The 20,420-nt window shown below is 41.8% G+C and overlaps 1 protein-coding gene across 8 annotated transcripts in view; it reads right to left on the minus strand.

The window, feature by feature from the left end:
* Window positions 1–20,198, minus strand: part of PPFIBP1 (PPFIB scaffold protein 1) — a 213,284-nt gene extending 193,086 nt beyond the window's left edge. For 5 of the 8 annotated variants that reach the window (XM_055396399.2, XM_055396396.2, XM_055396395.2 and 2 more), the window contains exon 1: window positions 20,029–20,197. The gene's annotated coding sequence lies outside the window, so the exon portion shown is untranslated. Of the gene's footprint in view, window positions 1–14,130; window positions 14,195–20,028 lie in introns of all 8 variants that reach the window. The other 3 variants (XM_055396393.2, XM_055396391.2, XM_055396392.2) reach the window with 2 other exon arrangements.
* Window positions 20,199–20,420: the final 222 nt, after the last annotated feature.

Here is a 20,420-nt window from a genome sequence, read left to right on the forward strand (position 1 = left end):
GACAGGGTAGTGGTCACTACTGTGCTCCAGCCAAATTTCATTTTTAGGGCAAGTGTACCCATCCCCAGTTGCTGCTGGCTCACAGAGAAGGTCCTCAGGTAATGCCCCTGGAAGGGGCAGCCAGCTGCCAACCATTGGCTGATTCAAGAATACACAGGTCCAGCCCTTTGCCTCAACTGAAGACAACTGGGCAGGGCCACCCCAGCTCCAGAGCTCCCCATAAGGGCGTCCAGGGCTTTAGTTATTCCCACATTGCCAGTCAGCTTGTCCTCTGCCCAATCCTGCCACCTTCTTTTCCTGGCCCCTAAATTCCTTCAGCACCTACCTTCTGCTGTGCTTCCAGCCAATCCAACCAAAGACAAGCTGTCTTCTAAGTGTAGAAAGTTATTTCTTATATCATGCCAAGGAAGTTACAGGCCCTAGAGAGATATTTTCTATTGGAGGTCCTGTGAAGGCTGAACATTCTCTGAAAAATACCTGTGATTCTGTTCAAAAATTATACATTTTTCATAACCAGCTCAGGCCACTTTCTGAACACCAGCCCAATGCAGTCAACAGGGCCAGGAGTTTAAATAGCCCAGGAGCATCACAGCTTCACAAGTCAGGGAGATGAAACATCGCCAGGTGAGTGATCTGTGTATTACAACATCACGTGACCCTGGACACTGACACCAAAGCACGGGGTGCCAAGCTGCAGTCGTCTCCCTTGACCACTGGAGTGTACCCCTCCCCACATCTGACACGCTTGTCTGATAACCTCACATCCGAGGAAATCTTTAAAGCTACCTGAAAAGGCCTATATGTAAGGAGGACAGTGAGACCTGAACACTTTATCCCCAAAATTCCAAACTTTTAGGAACAAGAAACAATTCCTAGAGCTGACTGATTACTGATGACTTTGTACTCTTTACTGTATCCCCAAGAAAACAGATGGCAGACAGGCCTGAGCAGGGACAAGAGCTACTGCTACCATGTTGCCCAGGGGGCACAGCACCACCTCCCAGAAAACCTCAAGGAACTACCTTGTCATCATCCAGGCTCTAGTGACACTTAGGGTCCAGGGATGAGGTTAGAGATGTCTCAGGAGTAGAAGTCAGAGGAAAAGCAGGTGCCTGCACAGTGTATTTTATCACCAGAGGGGCAGGTTCAGAATGTTAAAAATGTAGATAATGTACTCCCTATGAAACATTCAGCTTAAAACTACTGCAGGGACCTCCCTGGTGGTCCAGTTCTCCACGTTCCCAACGCAGAGGACAGGGGTTCGATCCGTGGTCGGGAAACTAAGATCTGGCATGCCACCCAGTTCAGCCAAAAAAAAAAGATTAAACCATACTACTGCTTCATGTTTTATAGCCTGTTACACACTGTCTCATCTGACCCTCACAACTCTTCCTATGAAGCATGGGCTGTTATTATAATCTCAACTTTCTGTCAGGTCAAGTGACTTACGTGTGGCTTCCCTGGTGGCTCAGGGAAGGCAGTAAAGAATCTGCCTGCAATGCATGAGACCCGGGTTCAATCCCTAGGTCAGGAAGATTCTGTGGTGAGGGGATGGCAACCCATCCCAGTATTCTTGCCTGAGAAATCCCACGGACAGAGGAGCATGGCAGGCTATCGTCCACGGGGTCGCAAAAGAGTCAGACACGACTCAGCAACTAAACCACCACCACCACCACAGGTAACTTGCCCAGGATGACACTGCTGATCAATGTTGGGATCAGACTGGCAGATTCTTGGTCCCAGGGTCCTTTTATATAAATATTTGCAGCACATCTACATATTTCTCCAGGCTTGTGTACAAAGCCCCCAAACCTCGTTTCCCTCCTCCTGTCTTCACAGCCTCCACCCTCATATACACATCTCTGTTTCATGGGAACAAAGGCCACCAATGAAATGAGTCCTGAACAGGGTCACAAATCACCATCAAAGCTCTCTCTCTCCGTGACTCCAAACACTCCAAACTGTTTGTTGATACAGACCACAGCCTCTGGCGTATGGCTGACAAGATTATAAGGGATCAAGTTGGATGACCAGTATTCAGTGTCTCTGACTATCCGGGTTCATGTCAGTCACATACACAAGAGGAGGAAAGAGAAGAAAAAGCTTTAAACAGTTCACTAATTTCTTGGACACAGTGATTCTTCTTAGGAAACCCTTCCTATCCTGGTCAATAGGTTTTGCAACTGTTATTTGAGGCACTTGGTGGATTCTACTGTTGCCAAGTCAGCATTTTGTTCCTGAGTACAAAAATGCCGGGGCTGAAGAGATCAGGTGGGGATGCTACGGTTTCTGGACCAGAGGCAAGCATCTCTGTGCTGCAGGTGGATGTATTACAGATGCGGGCGTGCTAATGAACACTTATTACTCTTCCTACTCCACAGGCCAAGCAGCAGCAACAAGAAATGCCTGGTAAAACTCGCTGGGTTCTCAGGCTTTGATCAAAGGGCTGGTGCCACAGTTTTTGACTGAAGTGATTGGCACAGGGCTGAACTGGATTGTTATCTCAGGATCACAAAGCCTCGTCTTAAGTTCTCTGTATCCTGTAAATCAGTTGTCAGGTCAGCACCAATTTTATTCTTCCCACTTAACCCACTCTCTTCACCAGTAATACCGCTAACCCCTCTGCCCCCAAATGTCCACTTTCGCTGATTATTAAGAAATCAAACAATGGACCTGGAATTTTAGGAAAACAAATGCCTCCTGACCATTCAAATGGGGTGTGGCGTTCTACAATGTACTGCACTCAGTTCGCAACAGTCAAAAGATTTGGCCAACAGTGCACTCACTTTGATCCTTGACATAGAAGGGAACTGAGAAATCATGTAAATTTCACTTAATCACTGATACTTAACTTTAACCATATTTCCTGTAAAGCATATACATATTGTATTAATTATATAAAAGTACAATTCTAATTTATGAATTTATATAAATTAAATTTTAAAAATGCTTTCCCATCCTTGTCTCTCCATTGCTACCAAAGCAAGGGCAGGGAATGGGAAAATTACATGGCTACATATCTAAATTTCTCAGAGAAGTAGCAAGAACATCAGCTATTAATCCAATAAAGCTCTATTCTCATTCACTTTTCCCCATTCCAATACAAGGTTAATGTATTGTTGAATATGCAACCATGGCTTCAGAGACAGAAAAAAAATAAGAAGACCCAAGGCATATTCTAAAGAAGATTCCTGAAGAGTGTTATCTTTAACTCCACAGAGACAAAAACAAAGTGTTGGGTTATAATTCTACAATAACAACTCTTGTAATTACTTGACTCAATTTATTAAAATGGAAAAGTCAGAATAAACATACAACAGAAGTCAAATGGCAAGACAACTCTCATGTTGAAATTCTTTAGGCAGAAGTAACAATAATATTAGCAAAGTTTTTTCTTTTTTTAAGTGGTTCACAAGGTCTAGCCTAAGGATGAGATCTAACCCAACTTTTATATGGTATGAAAAAAATTTATTTAACAACTCTTCTCCTGAGTTATTTAATAACTTTGTCTTTTCTTATGATTTTCTGTAACTTTTTTTAAGGCTGCTCTGTTACCTAAATGTTTAACGATTCATGGACAAGTAACAACACCATGAATAATGCCAAAATTCTCAACTATGTGTAAAGGAATGCCTGGGTTATTGCTCCTCTAAAGAACTGTCTGTGCTTTTTACATAAACACATAGACAAAGTATGTTTTATTTTGGCTGCGCATATAGTTCTAAACTGGGGGTTCATCACAAAATTCTCCAAGCAAAAGGATTTCAGAGAAGTAAGTGACTTAGCCACACCAGAAGAGAAAATCTACTGAACAGGAAAATAAGTAGGGCAGATAAAGAAATGTTTCTTGCACTTAAATATAAATAACATTTACTAAAATTTCACAAGTCTGAGCAGATTTACCAGCTATTCTGAAATTTTTAAACAAAAAAAGAGCATTTTCAGCTTTGAGACTAGGAAACAATCATTACATCTGCACTCCCACAATAAAAGGGCCAGGTGCTGTGCCGGGTGGCTTGCATGTACCACCTCCACTTAATCTAACACTCCTACAAGGCAGACACTGTTGTTTCCATTTTAGAGATGAGAAAACCAAGTCACAGTGTTATGACATGACTCTTGGTATTTCATCCAACACACGTCTGACTCGAAGATCTAAAACAGTTGCTGCTACCCTCTGCACAATGGCATTGCCGAGAAATTACACCCAGAAATTACAACGAAGGAATTGTTTCAGAAGCCAGAGGATCGGCTCTGCAGTCAGAAGCTCCAGATTTTAATTATGTTTCCACTGAGTGGTGGTTTCCTCCAAGTTAATGGAGATGAAAACAGTGTTTAACCTCATAAAGTTGAGGTGAGAAGCACATTAAAAAGCCCAAGTAAAAGGGCTTTGCAGAAAGAACAACCAAGTGAGCACTGGTTGTTATCGCTACCTCTCTTTAGGCTTCGGCTAATACAGCTGGTGGCCCGCAGATGAACAGGGCTGTGGACTCATATGAGTCCATCCGCAGCACAGGGAGCCACTTCCACAAGGCCCAGCGGCACACAGCCTGGAGCCTGAGAGAGTGGAACATGACGGTGAGGTGTGGAGGGGCCCGTCTCTGCTCAGTCCACCTTCTCCTGCACTAAATAAACAAATCGTTGTGGGCCAACTCTGTGCCCAGGTACAAACACTGTTTGCTCAGCCAGCTGCTGGTCCCTGGCACTCAGCCATTTGGGAACCTCTAGGAGCCCCCCTGCCTGCAACAAGATCGCTCCCACCCTGAGGGAAAGGAAATTTAAAACAAAAGCAAATGAGCAGGGGCCTAACAAGAGCCTCATCCTTTCTCATCAATTTTCCTTATTCTCTCCCTCTCCACCCACCTCTCTCTCACACACACAAGCACACACATGCTGGTGTGAAGGGTTTTCCATGGTACACAGTGGGTGTCCATATTAGATTCAGCACTTTTATCCTCCTTAGGAAACTTGATAGGAATCTACTTTGGGATAGAATTTTAAACACTGATGACTCAGCATGGTGACTTTCAGAGCAGAAAGGGTTCATCTGAGTAGAGGTGAAGGAAGGTTGAAGACCCCAGGTGAAAAACAATAATCAAAAGATTTGACTACACAAAATTTTTAAACTTTTACATCACTAAAAACAAAAACAATTTTATCAGAAAAATTAGGGTAAAAAACTAGGTGAAAATATTTGCAATAACTATCAGAAAGGATTAATAAATGAAATACATAGAGTTCATGACAAATGAGAATAATACTAATTCCCAATAGATTAAATGGGGAAAGTATATGAACAGTTAAACAGGAAATACAGCCAACAGTCATATACATGGTTGACCTCATAAATATCAAATAAATAAAAAAGAAAAGTAAAAAAAAATATCTTTTCTCTTAGAAAGTTAACAGACGTTATTAAAATGAGAATATCACTCTGCTGTTTTTTGGTAACTGACATCAACATGGACCAAGACATCCATGCACAGTGACCCGCACCCTTTGATTCTGCTTCTTGTCATCTCTTATAAAGATGGGAAGGATCTGAAATGCAGAAAATGCTGACTGCCGAAAGATGCTCAGCAAACACTGAAAACAGGCTGTGTGTGCTGTGATAGGGTTAAATAAACCATGAAACACTCAGAGATGGAAGATATTACAGTCCTTAGAAATAATATTTAGAGGTACTGTAGTCATGTGAGGACATGCAAATAAAACAACATTAAGAGGAATTCCTTGGCGGTCCAGTGATTAGGACTCGGTGCTTTCACTGCTGTGGGCTCAGGGTTCATTCCCTGGTCAGGGAACTAAGAACCCATAAGCTGAGCAGTACAATGGAAAAAATTTTTCAAATAAAATTAAATAAACAAATAAAACAATGTAAGTAAAAACAGGACACAAAAATACACATTCAGAATACTTCAAATATGAAAAAATATATATGAATGGAAAAAAAGGAAGGAAACACCGCAACAGTAGTTGTATTTTTGTGTGGCAGAATACTGAAGACTATTTTTTTTAAACTGCATCTTCTTTATGTTTTTTTCCATATTATTTAAATCTTCTAGAAAGTGCATATATTATTTTATAACTATAAAAATATTAAATAAGTTTCAACTTCAAATTTAAAGAAAAAAAAGATAGAAATCCAAAAGTTCTTCAAGCCACTCCTACAAATGCCAAAACTGTGCAGCAAGCAGGTAAGGCAGTAAACAGGGAGAAAGTGGCTTCATCTTAAATTTAGGGTTATGAAAACAATAGGCTTCTTGATGTGAAAACAAAAACTCCTCATGTCCCACTTATCAAAACATAGTTTGGAAATTCACTAATCAAAACATTTTCCATCAGAGGATTTAAACTCACACACCAAAATTATCTCTAGTTAAGCAAGCAGGAAGTTTACCAGTAACACCCTAAAAATTAATAATTGTTTTTACAGCTTTGATAAATCCATGCCAGCTCATGTTAGTACACAGTGTAACACACACAATCTCCATTGAGTCTGTCACTTCTAAACAGGAAAGCGTGAAATCCTTAGCATAAGGCAAGAATCACAGATGTTCTGAAGTGAGGCTATTTAGGGTTTGCCCCCCACCCACAAACGCTGGTTTCTCAGTCTGAGATGGTTTTCTTAGAGTGACAGTTAACTATGCCAAACTCATCGCATTCATTATCTTGTTTCATCTTCAGGAACCTACAAGGAAGGGTCTCTCATCCTCGGCCCTACTGACATTTGGGGCCGGGTATTTCTTTGTTACTGATGGGGGAGAAGCGCCCGTGCATTGCAGCGATGTTCAGCATCATCTCTGGATTTTACTTACTAAAAGTCAATCTTGCCTCTACTCCCAGCTGTAATACAAGAAGTGTTTTCTGACATCGCTAAATGACTCCTACAGGCCCAAATCACCCCAGTTTAAAACCACTGCTACAAAATACTATTATTGACCCCATTTTACAAATGAAGAAACTGAGACACAGCCATAGGTCCATCTAAATCCACAGCCGAAGATCAAAACCCTATCCTGTCTTTATGCACAGTAGGAGGTCTATCTTACAGTATAAGATACTACTCAAGTCTCCTCAGCATTCCCATGGAGGCTTGTCTAGGCCTCAATGCACACTAGTCAAAAAAATCATTACTCTCATCACTAAAACATTTACTGATTCCTGATTGGGTAGTAGGGCCTGGCAACAAAGACAGAGTCATGGCCTTCAACAAGTATATAATCTATTTGAAGAAATAAGATATAACTAGAGATCAGCCATTTGGAACACCAGTTTTGGAGGAAACTGTTTCCTCATCAGTAAGAGGAAGATAATACTAGTGCCACCCTCATAATTAAGTGAGATGACATAAGCAAAGTTCCTATCCCAAAGCACAAGTTCAAAAAACAACTAAATAACCAAACGCATAGTAACATATAGGCACAAGCACTGGAAGAATTATGGCTTCTCAAAATCACTGGGCTAGGAGGAACCTTCACAAACAACTTGAACTCACTGACCACTTAGTGCTAAGTCACTTCAGTTGTGTCTGACTCTTTGTGACCCTATGGATTGTAGTCCATCAGCTCCTCTGTCCATGGGTTTCTCCAGGCAAGAATACTGCAGTGGGTTGCCATTACCTTTAGCATTTAAAATTCTAAAGATTTTATTACCTGCTTCCAGCAAGAGTTTGTAGGCTGAGCTCAGACTGAGGCTCTCAGCAAGGGTCTCCTGATGAACTGCTTTAAGAGGGTCTAGAGGAAAGATGAGGGTTTAAGCAGGGACAAACAATAGGAAAAGTAGAAGAGCTGGGCAGACTTAAAGCATTCCAGGGGGTCAGAGCCTGGGTTTGAGCACAGGAGAGAAGCTTAGAGAAAGAATCAAGATCAGAGGAGGTCACAAGTGACACAGTGGTGACACGGATCAGGTGAGACCTAGGAAGTATTTCTCCTAAAAAAGCAATCAAGAGCTAAAATACAAAACAAAACAAAAAAGAAAACAAGGGCTGCTACAAAGCATACGCCTAACTTACACTATGAGGTTGGAGAACTTAATTTCTCAAGTTAAAGAATCAGCATTCTAATTCCTTCACAGCATTCCTTGAGAACAACAGGCAAATGCATGCTCTAGATCATGAAAGTGAAGGGAAAGAGTCAATCTTGGGACTTCCCTGGTGGTCTGGTGGTTCAGAATCCTCCTTGCAATGCAGGGATGTGGGTTCAGTCCTTGGTTGTAATACTAAGATCCCCATACACCATGGGGTAACTAAGCCTGTGCAGCATAACTACAGGGCCTGCGCCCTCTGGAGCCCGCACACCATGACTAGAGAGAGTCCATGAGCTACAATGAAGGTCCCACATGCCGCCACTGAGACCCAACGCAGCCAAATAAACAAATATTTTTTTTAAAAAGTCAACCTTCCTCCTCAAGTTCACAGGTGGTCCTCCTGTTTGAAAACTAGAGCCCAGAGCAGCCAGATCTTCTCTTTGTTAAATGTAAATTTCCATTGGTGAAGTCACCAAAAAAATTCAGTACTGGCGCAAATTTCTTAAAATACTGTGTAGTTCAAACCATACCTGTCTGAAGGCAGTCTCCATCCCAGACCCACGAGTCTGAGAATTCGACTGTAAGCCTGAGCCCACAGGAGGTCAGAGAAAGGACCAGGCAGGCCTTGTACCAAAGGTTTATTTGGAAGATCTGTCTAGCCACAAGGTGCAGAATATAGGCAAGAGACTAACTGCACGGTCTGTATCAGAGATGATGAGGATGTAAACCAAGGCATTGGTAGAAGGAAAAGTCATTCAGAAAACACTTGAAAGGCAAAAATGACAGGGCTGATTGCCAGGAGAAGGGTCTGTGGGACACTCCACACAAACCTGACCCGTTGTAAACTTTGATAATGAAACTGAGACTTCAAGATCAGAGGGTAGCTCAAGCTTAAAAGTGAGTGCTTTAACTTCCCAGAACCAGGGCAATCTTCACGAACTTGTAACCTGTAGTCACATACAGAACGCCATGCTCAGAAAGACCCCATATCTGGTTTAACACTCTGCTGTCATCATCAAGATTCCTAATAATTTAAACTTTGAATTTTTTTTTCATAAATGAGGTCGAAATTCCTAATTTAAACTTTGAACTTGTGTTCTATAAACAAGGTCAGATGGCACAGTGGAGCGTGCATGTAAGCAGAGGAGATCTGTTTAATAAGAGTGGCCACCATTCCTTGCCGCCCTATTCATACACACTGTTTGCAATGCTCCATAAGCACAGAACTTTGGCAGGCTCACAATGCATTGAGTTCAGCAGGACGTAAAGCAAGTTCAAGGTAAATGCGCTACAAACAACTGAGTGAGCAGGTGGGTGGGTGCTGACAGCCGCAAGAGGCTCTCCTTTCCATCCGGAATCCGCTGTACATGCAGAAACAAGGCAGCGTGTTTCTAAGAAACAAAAACAACCAAACACTCCTTTCATATCCTCTCTTACTCCTGTCACTCCCCTGTATTAACCAACCACTTAAGCTGACAATGACAGCACAGTGAAGCAAAGACAGAGCAACTCCATGGTTCTTTTTCCTTTCAGTCTTTCCCTCCATAAGCCAAGACTAATAGACTGTGCAAATTGAGATGTGAAATAACGGTAGCCAGTTTTGTGCAGGGTTTCCTCCATTCTGATAAAAAGAATATACAAATGCATTTACAAACCACAAAACACTATGAAACGTGATTTCAGTAATTCTGCTTATTTGTTAAATGCTCTTATAGTTGCATTTCACACTGGCATTGCATAATAGAAAGATGAACAATAAAATTCACGCTGATGATTTTTATTTTCACTTCACTCAGAATAACATTAAAGCAAACAAACACCATGACAAGTAAAGAGAGACTACAGAAGAAAAAGAAAAGCTTTTCCTGTTAGTACCTTTTACAGCACTTTTTCCTGCTTTTTGAACAAGAGGGTCACACATTTTCATCATACACTGGGCTCCACAAAGTATGTAGCTGGCCCCACTGAGAATCACTGAACTCAAGAACATTATGCCCAGATCTAAATATGCTGCCCACACTTGGATACATTTATACTGACATCAGTCAAAGCAACCCCCAAAGGACCCACCTATGGCTGATGGGAGTGGTGATGTTTTAGTCCCACACTCTTAACTATTAGATTGCTTCAGTCCTTTTCTCATACCACTCACGTCACTGCAACAACAAATCTGCTGAAACACTGCAACCCAATGTCCTTCAGCCAAAGATCTTTCTGAGTTCCTCTCATAACCTCTTGTGTTTGGTTTACACTTCAGTTACATTCTAAAGGCAATCAATATTGGCATCCTCATCTTTCCTACGTCATCTCTAACTTCAACACTCTGGGGAAGGAAGGGTCCCAGGATGGGCGAGCTGGGCAGACCCCTCTCTCCCCCATCAAAGATCCACAGAGCCAGTTAAACCAGCGCATGTAATGATGTGGAGGTCTCTCTGCTGGACACCTTCCTCTTTCAGAGTACTCCCTGGTGCTCTGTGGTTCAGTGTTAACCAAACCCAGCCTGTGGTCCCAGACCCAGGCTGCTTTCCCATCTCTCAGAGCTCTCAGATTTCCCCTGGGAAGTTGTTCTGCGAACCATTCAGTCTGGTGTCTAAAAATTCCTCCTTCACACACAGTCAGGTATCCCTCTGTCTCATTTCATTCCCCTCTTCTTTTTTTGTACCACTACTTTCCACTTCAATAAATTAAATTTCCTGCCTGGAGATACATCCTGGCAAATGTGTCAGCTTGCATTGTTTAGATGAGAGACTTCTGTCATTCTTTCAAATGTTTCCTCTGTCTCAATAATCCCGAGAGCTCTGGGGAGCCTGAGTTACTTGTCTATGAATTTCCTCTCACTGCCTCCTATTAGACTGGGGGGAAAAAAAAAGGCAGACTGCCTGGGGTGAACTCACTCAGCTCTTATCTCTTCCAATCACATTTCTTTCCTCAATTTCCCGCATCCTTTCTTTCATTCTATCTGAAGAAGCATTCTTACGGATTTCAAAGCTAACCCGCATTCTCCACCTAATTTCAAACTATCCCTTTCCTTCCCCCTTCTTGTTTGCTGCTTCCATATTACCCTCTCTGCCTGGACCATCATCAAACCCACACTGTCAGAGCACATCTCTCCCTGTTCAATTCCTTGAAAGGCTGGGCTAACAGGACAGCCTCGGGTTCATCACCTCCCGTGTCTTCCTCAATCTTCTGTACTCTGGATTCCATGGCTACTGTGCTGAAACTGCTCTCCTAGCCCACAGATGACCTGGCAGCTGGACTGGGGGCCATTTCTCAGACTTGTCCTGTAAGATGTCTGCAGCACTGGATGGTGGGGATGGTCCACTTGTGTTGGGCGTGCTTCATTCCCTTGCCACCAGCAACCTCTTCCCTTCCAACCTCCCTGGTTATTCTTGCTCTATCACCTTTAATAACTTCTTTTCTTTGGCCTGACCATGTCTACATGTCAAGAGTTCCCTGTGGGCTGTGTCCTTTCTTCTCTTTTTATTCTACATTCTCTTCTTCAGCAAGTTCACCTACTCTTGCTCTTTAGGTAGCAACCCTACAGAGATGGTCTATCACTCAAGGGTTTTGCCTACACTCTCAACCTAAATGTCTAAATTTGTGCTTAACACCATGATGTGAATAGCGTGAATAACTAACAATTCTTAGCAGTTTTTAACATGTCAAGTACAGAACTAAGCCAGAGGCAGTAATATGAAGTAGTTGAGGTTACTGACCCTGGAGACTGTATCCACCTGCATTTAAATCCCTGTCCAACACACATCTGTGTGACCTTGGGAAATTCACTTAGCCTCTCTGTGCCTCAGGTTTGTCATTTGTAAGAATAAGAACAGTACCTTTTCTTAGGGATGATGGAGGGATTAAATATAAGTTGAAATATGTCAGACAGAACAGTGCTTAGTACACACCGAGTAGGCATTAGCTATTATTAATACTGTTGTTGTTGTTATTCTCCTAAAAACCTAATGAGACAGGTTCTATGATTTAACCCATTTAGACAATGAGAAAATGAAGGTAAGTTATCATGGGTCACAATGAATTGCAAACTCTAGATGTTTAAATCTTCTTTTCCAGATGTTTAAATCTTAATTCATCATATTTCCTATTTAAATTCAACTTTTGCTGTGTGCCTTTCTTGATTAAAGTTGTTCTATCTGTCCTCACTCCGTTCACCACATATACCCCTCCTAACATTCAACATATTATTTCAAGAGTCATTTTTATAAAATAAGAATAGTTCTTAGATCCCTCCCTACCTTACAAAAAAAACACTACTCATTTTAAAGCATAGTCTTGTCACTCTTTTTAAATCCTTCTAAGATCTGGCTTTAGAGTATCTTACCTCTATTAACAATACTGATCTTCCTTTCTCTAAAACTATATTCTAAGTTTTGTTCCAAACCCAAGGATGTTCATGTCCCCGAATGTCTCAACATTTCCTACTCATCCCATTCAAATCCCACCTTCTCTAGTAGGACCCCTCTAAACCCAATCCTTTACTATTTCATGGCACCATCTTCTATCACTTACCTCCAAGAAGCCCCACAAACTGATTCTTTAAACTTTAATACTCTTTACATTTCAAGAGTAATGCATAAGGCTGTAAAACAGACATAAAAAAATTAACGGCCCTTCATCTTTCCCATCATCTTCATCCTATCCCCCACAAATCACTCCATTTCACAACTTTTTCCTGCACTGACAAATATAACTTTTATATGCATGCTTGGTGACTTTTCTCCTTAAAATACATATCTTAAACATTTGTTTAAATCCGTATATTTTCCCCCAACTTTCTAACAGCTAAGTAGCTTTCTAAATCTGTTTTTCACTATGGTTATGTGTAAGGAAGATCATTCCATTTCTTCCCCTATCTTCTCTATATAAATATCCTTAAGGGTAAAGACCATGTTTTATTTGCCCTTATATCTCCAAGAGGACCTTGTACCAAGGTCAAGAACTGTTTAACAAAATAGTAATAATATCTGTCATTAATCCAGTGTTCTCTGTTTGCCAGGAAAACCACTGTTAATGCTTCATATATATTATCATATGTAATTCTCATAACATACCCAATTATTCCCATTTCACAGAAGACAAAAATCACATAGTTAAGGACAGAAGAGTCTAATTTACATTTGTCTGACTCTGGGGCACATCCGCTTCATCTCTTTGCTTATAGGTAATAAAACTCTCATAAGAACATCTTTTGCTTTTTCAACCAAAGTTGGGAGAACAGAAGAGTTCCGGGTATTCCAGTGTCGGCAGATGGGGCTGAAGATAAATAGATGGGCCTTGGAATGAATGGTAAGTAGATGGAGGCCAGTGGCAGAATACATAAAGCTAATCCACCATTCAGTTGTTCAATCTATGTTTACTGAGAACCTACTAAAAGTTAAATTACTTAACTCCCCTTCTTCAGGCTCCTCACTATGGTATTCTTTAGTAATAGCTGCCATCATTTATTAAAAATCTATGTACCAAATGTGTCATTATTATTTCTATTAACATTTTCTAATATCGACAAACTTCCCTGGTGGCTCAGACGGTAAAAAGTCTACCTACAACGCAGGAGACCCGGGTTCGATCCCTGGGTCAGGAAGATCCTCTGGAGAAGGAAATGGCAACCCACTTCAGTACTCTTGCCTGGAAAACCCCATGAACGGAGGAGCCTGTTGGGCTATAGTCCATGGGGTCACAGAGTCAGACACGACTGAGCGACTTCACTTCACCTCAATACTGACAAAAATTCCATAAGACAAACACCAGTACCACCTTTTACAGATAGGTAAACGAAGACCCAAAACCGTTAAATTTCTTGTCAAGATTAGTCTGTAATGAATAGCAAAGCCAAGAGGGTAAGGAGGTTTCCGAAGTCCGACTTTTTTTTTATCATGCAGGATGGTGCCTTTTAATTCTGAGAGAAAAGAACTATGACTTCTTTAAAATTTAAACTCAGGATCCCATCTGGCTTCAAGTAACAGACCCAACTTCTGTGGTTGAATCACATGGAGATTTATTTTTCTCAAAATAAATCAAGAGGTGGGCAGACCAAGTCCAGAACAGTGTTCCAGAAGGCCATCAGCTTCCCAGACCACTTACCCCTCAAACTTCTTGAATTTGGTCACAAGACGGCTTATGTGGTTAGAAAACAGCATCCATTATCCTAGAAGAAAGAAGGGAAAACACAAAGAGCAACAGCCTAACAGGCAAGAGAGTCTGTGGGAGAGCCCCTCCCAGCTACCTGAATCTTATTGGCCAGGACGATGTCGCTTAGACACCACCCAGCTGCAAGGGATTCTGGGAAATCAAGTTTTGGTGTGTGTGTATGTGTTATCTGACCACCAGTAAAAAGTGGGAAGGATGGAAACGATTGCGCACTTAGCTGTGTCTGCTCCACAGGGTAATGTAATATAGAGTGCAAGTCATCCTAGAGAATCAAGGTACCTTGAGAAGAAAGCAATAAAAGAACTTTAAGTCTATGTTTAAAAGCCCTCTTGATTGGGCAAAGTCACCCACTGATGGGGTGGAGGTCGGAAGAATGTGAAAGTTTTACAGACGCATCCAAGCAGCTGATCCAGAGGAAAAACACCGAGACCCAGGTGACTTCACACAAACTGTCCTGGCCGACTCACAGGTTCAATCAGTGTTTCCTGTGAGTCGTCACTGTTTCCTTCCTCCCACTCACTCGCTGTCCAGTCACTTTAGAGGACAGCTTACAGGCTCCTCTGACTCTTCCATCATTCATAAGAAAAAGTAGAGTGTGTTCAAATTTCAGTTCAAGCAAAATAAAATCCTCGACCGTGTGTTGTTATCAGAAACATTATCTTTACAAAAAGATAATGGTTCCAGGGATATTATTTATGCAACCACAGCCACACTCTCACGTTATTGTATTAAGAAAGTAGGCCATAGAGCTTTAGCCTGTTTACATTTTCTTTCAAAGTTCAAACAATTCTCATAAAAACCTCATACAATTCTGTGATGAGAAGATTATATTTGTGAAAAGATATATATAGAGAGAAGGGTGACAGAAAGCCAGCAAAAGGACTTCTGTGAGCTATATCCTAGGCTCACAGGAAATATAAGATGACATGAAACTATATTCAATAATACAGTTCAGAGTAACATGCATGCAAAGGAAGCAGTAAAAGAGTTCCCAACGGTCCTACCTACTTTTTCCCAAGAACTACCTCGTGTGTATTTTGCCCACTTACTTATGAATGGACTTGTCACTGAAAACAGCATCTTTAGTTTCTCTCTCATCAGGTAAAATTAAGTTTTCCTTTGCTACCCCACACGCAACACTAGGAATCAGCCTATCAGCTCTCGAACTTGCATTTGTTTTTCTGTCAAATGCTTAATTTCTCTAAGTTAAAGGAGAGGTGAAAAGACCTCGCCTTACTCTGGAGTTCAAAGGATGTCCACAAAATCTACAGCCAGTCCCTAAAGTTATGGTATTTGATCTTCTTCCTTCATGGTCCATATCAGTGAAACGAGTCTTTACCAGAATGACTGATATTCAGTACAATCTGAGTTCGCACAATTCCTTCAGTCATGGGCATTTTTAGGTGCACCACCACACGGAAACCACCACCTGATGTTTCTATTCTGAACTCATTACGTTTGCCAAGAAAAACAAGGATGTGAATGTGGGCCAGTCAAACTGTGAGTCACACCAAGTTCCATGGAGACATGCAACCAAAGTTTAGTCACAAACTAAGACAACACACCCACCTGGATCCCTCAGAGTCCAAACCCACATTTCAGAAATAGAAGCTCTCCAAAGAGAAGTGGTAGAGGTTTCACTCAAACCCTCCTCTTCTTCAAAAGCTGCCTAATGAGTGTGTAAACTTTAAACTCCTGGAAGGGCACACTTTTTCATCTAAAATCCAGTTGTTTGGTGTCTTAGATCCTTAAACATGGGGCAAAGAATTGATGTAAAAGAAACCCTCAACACTTGGCTTTTTGAAACATCAACCAATGCCAAACTGGCATCAATAATTACTGTTTAAATAAAGAGTGTAAAAGAAATAGAAGAGTCTTTGTATTTTCTAGGGTGGGTTAGTTCAGCTTTGTTTTTTTAATTCATTAGCTCCATTTAATGAAGCATCAGTCTTTATAGTGGTGATATATGTGACAAAAGTTGTAGGCTTTTGGCTAGGAAAATCATTCTGACATGCACAACGATGAATTTGAGAAAGTGATGACATAATACACTACAGATTCAAGGAACTACATAAGCCCAGAGCAGTTATTGGATAGTGTCAACATGGGGGCAGCTGGATGACTGATTTAATTGTGAAATTATCAACTTTTAGTTGAAGGGAAATGCTGGCCAGAGGACAGACACTTTGTTTCCTTTGTCCTAAAACAACACCCAGTGTCAGTAACCTTAACAGCTTTGGACCTCATACTTAAACCCATCTGTTCCACCATGGTTAAAAAAAAACAATAAAATCATGGTTTCCTGAAAGATTTCACAATCGGATGCTCAACTGGGATTTTTTTTCTTACTTTCAAAACTAATATGACTTTCTAAGGAAATCTTTGGGAATAAAAAAAAGTCATAATTATGTATCGGGTTGGCCAAACAGTTTGTTTAGGTTTTTTCCATGTTAGAGAAAAACTCAAACTTTTTGGCCAACCTAATGCAGGAGGAGAAGGGGTCGACAGAGAATGAGATGGCTGGAGGGCATCACCAACTCGATGGATATGAGTTTGAGTGAACTCCGGGAGTTGGTGATGGACAGGGAGGCCTGGCGTGCTGTGATTCATGGGGTCGCAAAGAGTCGGACACGACTGAGCGACTGAACTGAACTGAACTGAATACTATCTCTTGCCTATGTGTGTACCTTGAAGGAACATTTTTTAGTAAAGAATCAAGACACAGACCCAAATGTAAATGGATATTCATACATTCATTCACTGTTTTGAAAGGTAATTCAAATCAGATCAGAAACACGTAATAATATCTCTGAAAAGACAAGAGTGATGAATGAGGTCTTACAGTTAACAGTTTGAAAGATGTGCTTTTGAGGATATAGGTATTTTTAAAAATGGGAGATGAGAACCTCAAAAAGTTACTTTTAATGTGACAAATTACCAACATAATCTAAATTAACTACAAACATACAAATAGTTCATGAATATGAAAGGTTTTAAAAAGCAGTCAGCTAGTCAGTAACTGAGGGGGGTGGGAATTGACCTTGTTCTGATTTATGTCCTGCAAGCACAGTGAGTGACAAAAAGACTGCCTATAAACAGTTAATGAACTCTCTCTCACTGAACTTGTTTCCAAAAAATGACTAGAATGCCCTTGAAATTAGGCGCTATTGATATGTAACAACAGTGTGGCCTGAATTTCAAGTCAACATCAGTCCACAAAGGCCAGATTATCCCATTTTTTAAAGGAGGTATCATAGCTGGTCAAAGAATTTAACCAAAACCTGATTCTACCTTTCTCAATAACTCAAACATCTTTCAAGTTTTGTCCTTTGAACATACTGTGTTTTAGTATACCACATCTGCCTCCTACACACAGATGTAGAAAGAGAAATGTTGGTTAAAAATAAGTATGTAAACTTAAAGGTTGCTACTCAGACTGCGAATGCAATTTAAAGCTTTGTTATATTCAAGTCCTTAAGCAAGGACTCATTTCTTGGAAAGAATTATAAATCTGAATTTGGAAAACAAGATAACATCCTAAAGATACTACTTGACTGGTTTTTGCAGCTTTCTTTGGGTATTACAAACAGCAGTCTGAATACTCCATCAGTCAAGGCTTCAGAGAGCTCTCACCAGCCCACAGGAATTGCACCTCACCTCCTGGACTTTCCTGCTGAAAAAGTGTGGAAAAATTGGAAAATACAGTATGTTTTATGTACTTCTACTCAGATGGTAAAGAATCTGTCTGTAATGCAGGAGACCTGGGTTTGATCCCCGGGTTAGAAGATCCCCTGGAGAAGAGAATGGCTACCCACTCCAGTATTCTTGCCTGGAGAATCCCATGGACAGAGGAGTCTGGCGGGCTACAGTCCATGGGGTTGCAAAGGGTCAGACTGGACTGAACAAATAACTCTTTTCACTTTCACAGAACATAAATAGCAAAGACTCGGTCACCATTATTTCAGTGACATTAGCCAATTTCTGTTTCTCAGTCCAAAACACAGACCAAAATTAAAATATATAGGCTTTTTCAGTGAAGCACACCTCGTCTTTGCAAAAAATCTACTCTTAATCCATCCTGTGCAAATTAAAAATTTTAAGAACAATACAGATCCAGGTGTCTTATGCATGTGTGCACGAGGGTGTGCTCAATCACTTCAGTCGTGTCCAACTCTTTTGCGACCCTTTGGACTATAACCTGCCAGGCTCCTCTGTCCATGGAACTTCCCAGGCAAGAATACTGGATCGGTTTGCCATTTCTTTCTCAAGGGAATCTTCCCCACCCAGGGATTGAACCCATATCTCTTGTGGTTCCTGCACTGAAGGTGGGTTCTTTACCACTGAACCACCAGGGAAGCCCTTAGGTGTTTTATGAACAACAGCAAAACAAAATACCTCTTTTTTGCCCTGCAACCTAACTGGTATCTGGCTAAGACGGAGAACCCCATCAACAAAGTCCTGTGTCTCCACACTTCCCGACATGGGTTGATTAGATCCAATATTGTGGCTTCTTTCTTTCCTCCTCTCCCGGAAATGCCCTGACGTACAGGCACCTGGGATGCAGCTTTTGACTCACAAAGAAGTCCACGCCCGTTTCCTCCCGACCTGGCAACTGAAGGATCCTCACTGCTGAGGCACTCTGGTGAAAGGAAAGGGAAACTTGACCCAGGAGTCCCAGCCCAAATACTTTCTTTGCTTCCCCAAAAGAAAGAGCCTTCAGCACTGGTAAGTGAGGGTTTTCAATCAGTGTATGGGGTCAATTTTTTCCCCAGAAAGTCAATCATACCCAGTTAGTGACCTGGGCACACAAAATCACCAAGCAAGAAAGAGTTAAAGGGTTTGAAACCGGAAATAAACAAAAAAACAGAATTCTGTACTTCTACTTATCTAAATATCCTTTTGCTCCCAACAGGCAGTTCCTTTCCCTACATACCGAACCGTGACATGAGATCAAGTTCTTCTCCTATTGCTCCCTGCAATTCTTATTGAAAGGAAGGATTTGTTTTGGCCCCACATGTTGAAAAATTCATGTTCCTATAATTAAGAGTTTGTTTGCCACGCCTTCAGCCACATTTCCCAGTTAAAACTCCCTTCTCTAAAAAGGATCCATGAAAACAACTACCAGCCCTCATCCTTCTCTCAAACAGCCACAGAAAACAGATATGAAGGTTCTCAACAGCCTTTCTAACCTTTCCAGGTGACAACGTTGGCAACCAAAGGGATCCTCCGCTAAGATGTGAGAGAAAAAGAATCGGCGTTGAAGCATGCCCCCAAGAGACCGGTTTTCCCAGAAGCTCATAATTAATACACTCCAAGTGAATTTCTCACGTTCTGACGGAACTATAAAAGAGGATTTCTTATATTATGATATAAAAATATGAATAACAATGACAGACTTTAATTTAAATGTAATAGACCACAGGGGAGCCAATAAAACACAAAAACTTTTGTTCTCTCTCATCATAATTTTTGAGTCGAGATTTCATAAACTTTTTGTGACATTTTAAAATAACACCCCCACACACACACACACACACAGAGAGACATCACACTTCTCTGGGGTTCTCAAGTATTATTAGGAGACTGGGGAGGGGGCGTTGTTTAAGGACACAGACAAGATCTCACACGTCCAATCCTGGAGGTATTTTTCACCTAAAAGCTAGTTGGGAGCCCCAGGAGTTAGCCTTACCCCACCCACCAAAAAGTGCCCGCTCCCACTGGGAAACTGGAGTGAGCTGGAAAAAGAAATCAAACGGTGAAAAGGAGGCGCAGCTGCAACCACACAACGGTGCCACTACCCTCCGGTCCCCGAGAGGAGCCAAACGCCCTTACCTGGGGGAGGAAAGCCGCCAGCACGAGTTGCAAAAGTTGTGCTTCACCTTCGCCCGGAGTTCAAAGCGCCGGCACTCCGGCCTCGCCGCAGGCTGGCTGCCCCGAGTCCTCTCGTGCCCCGCTCCCGCCTTCCCCACCCTCTCGGCCCTACACCATGTCAGGAATCCGGGCAGGCACCGAGCTGGGAGCTGACATCACTCCCAGTCCCAGGTACCTCCCCTCCCTCGCGCCCTCCCACCTCCCTCCCCGCGGGAAAGAGCCAAAGAGAGCGCGCGGGAGGGGAGTCGGCGCGCCGCGGTTCGCGCTGATTGGGCCCTCGGACTGTCACTCAGAGGAGCCCACTAATTTTACACATTCCTCTCTGAGCCCGGCGCTGGGCTGGAAGTGGGTGT

The sequence above is a fragment of the Moschus berezovskii genome, chromosome 6 (assembly GCF_049115385.1).
Source record: "Moschus berezovskii isolate FMDL1 chromosome 6, NW_MosBer_1.0, whole genome shotgun sequence".
In the NCBI taxonomy this organism is placed as follows: Eukaryota; Metazoa; Chordata; class Mammalia; order Artiodactyla; family Moschidae; genus Moschus; species Moschus berezovskii.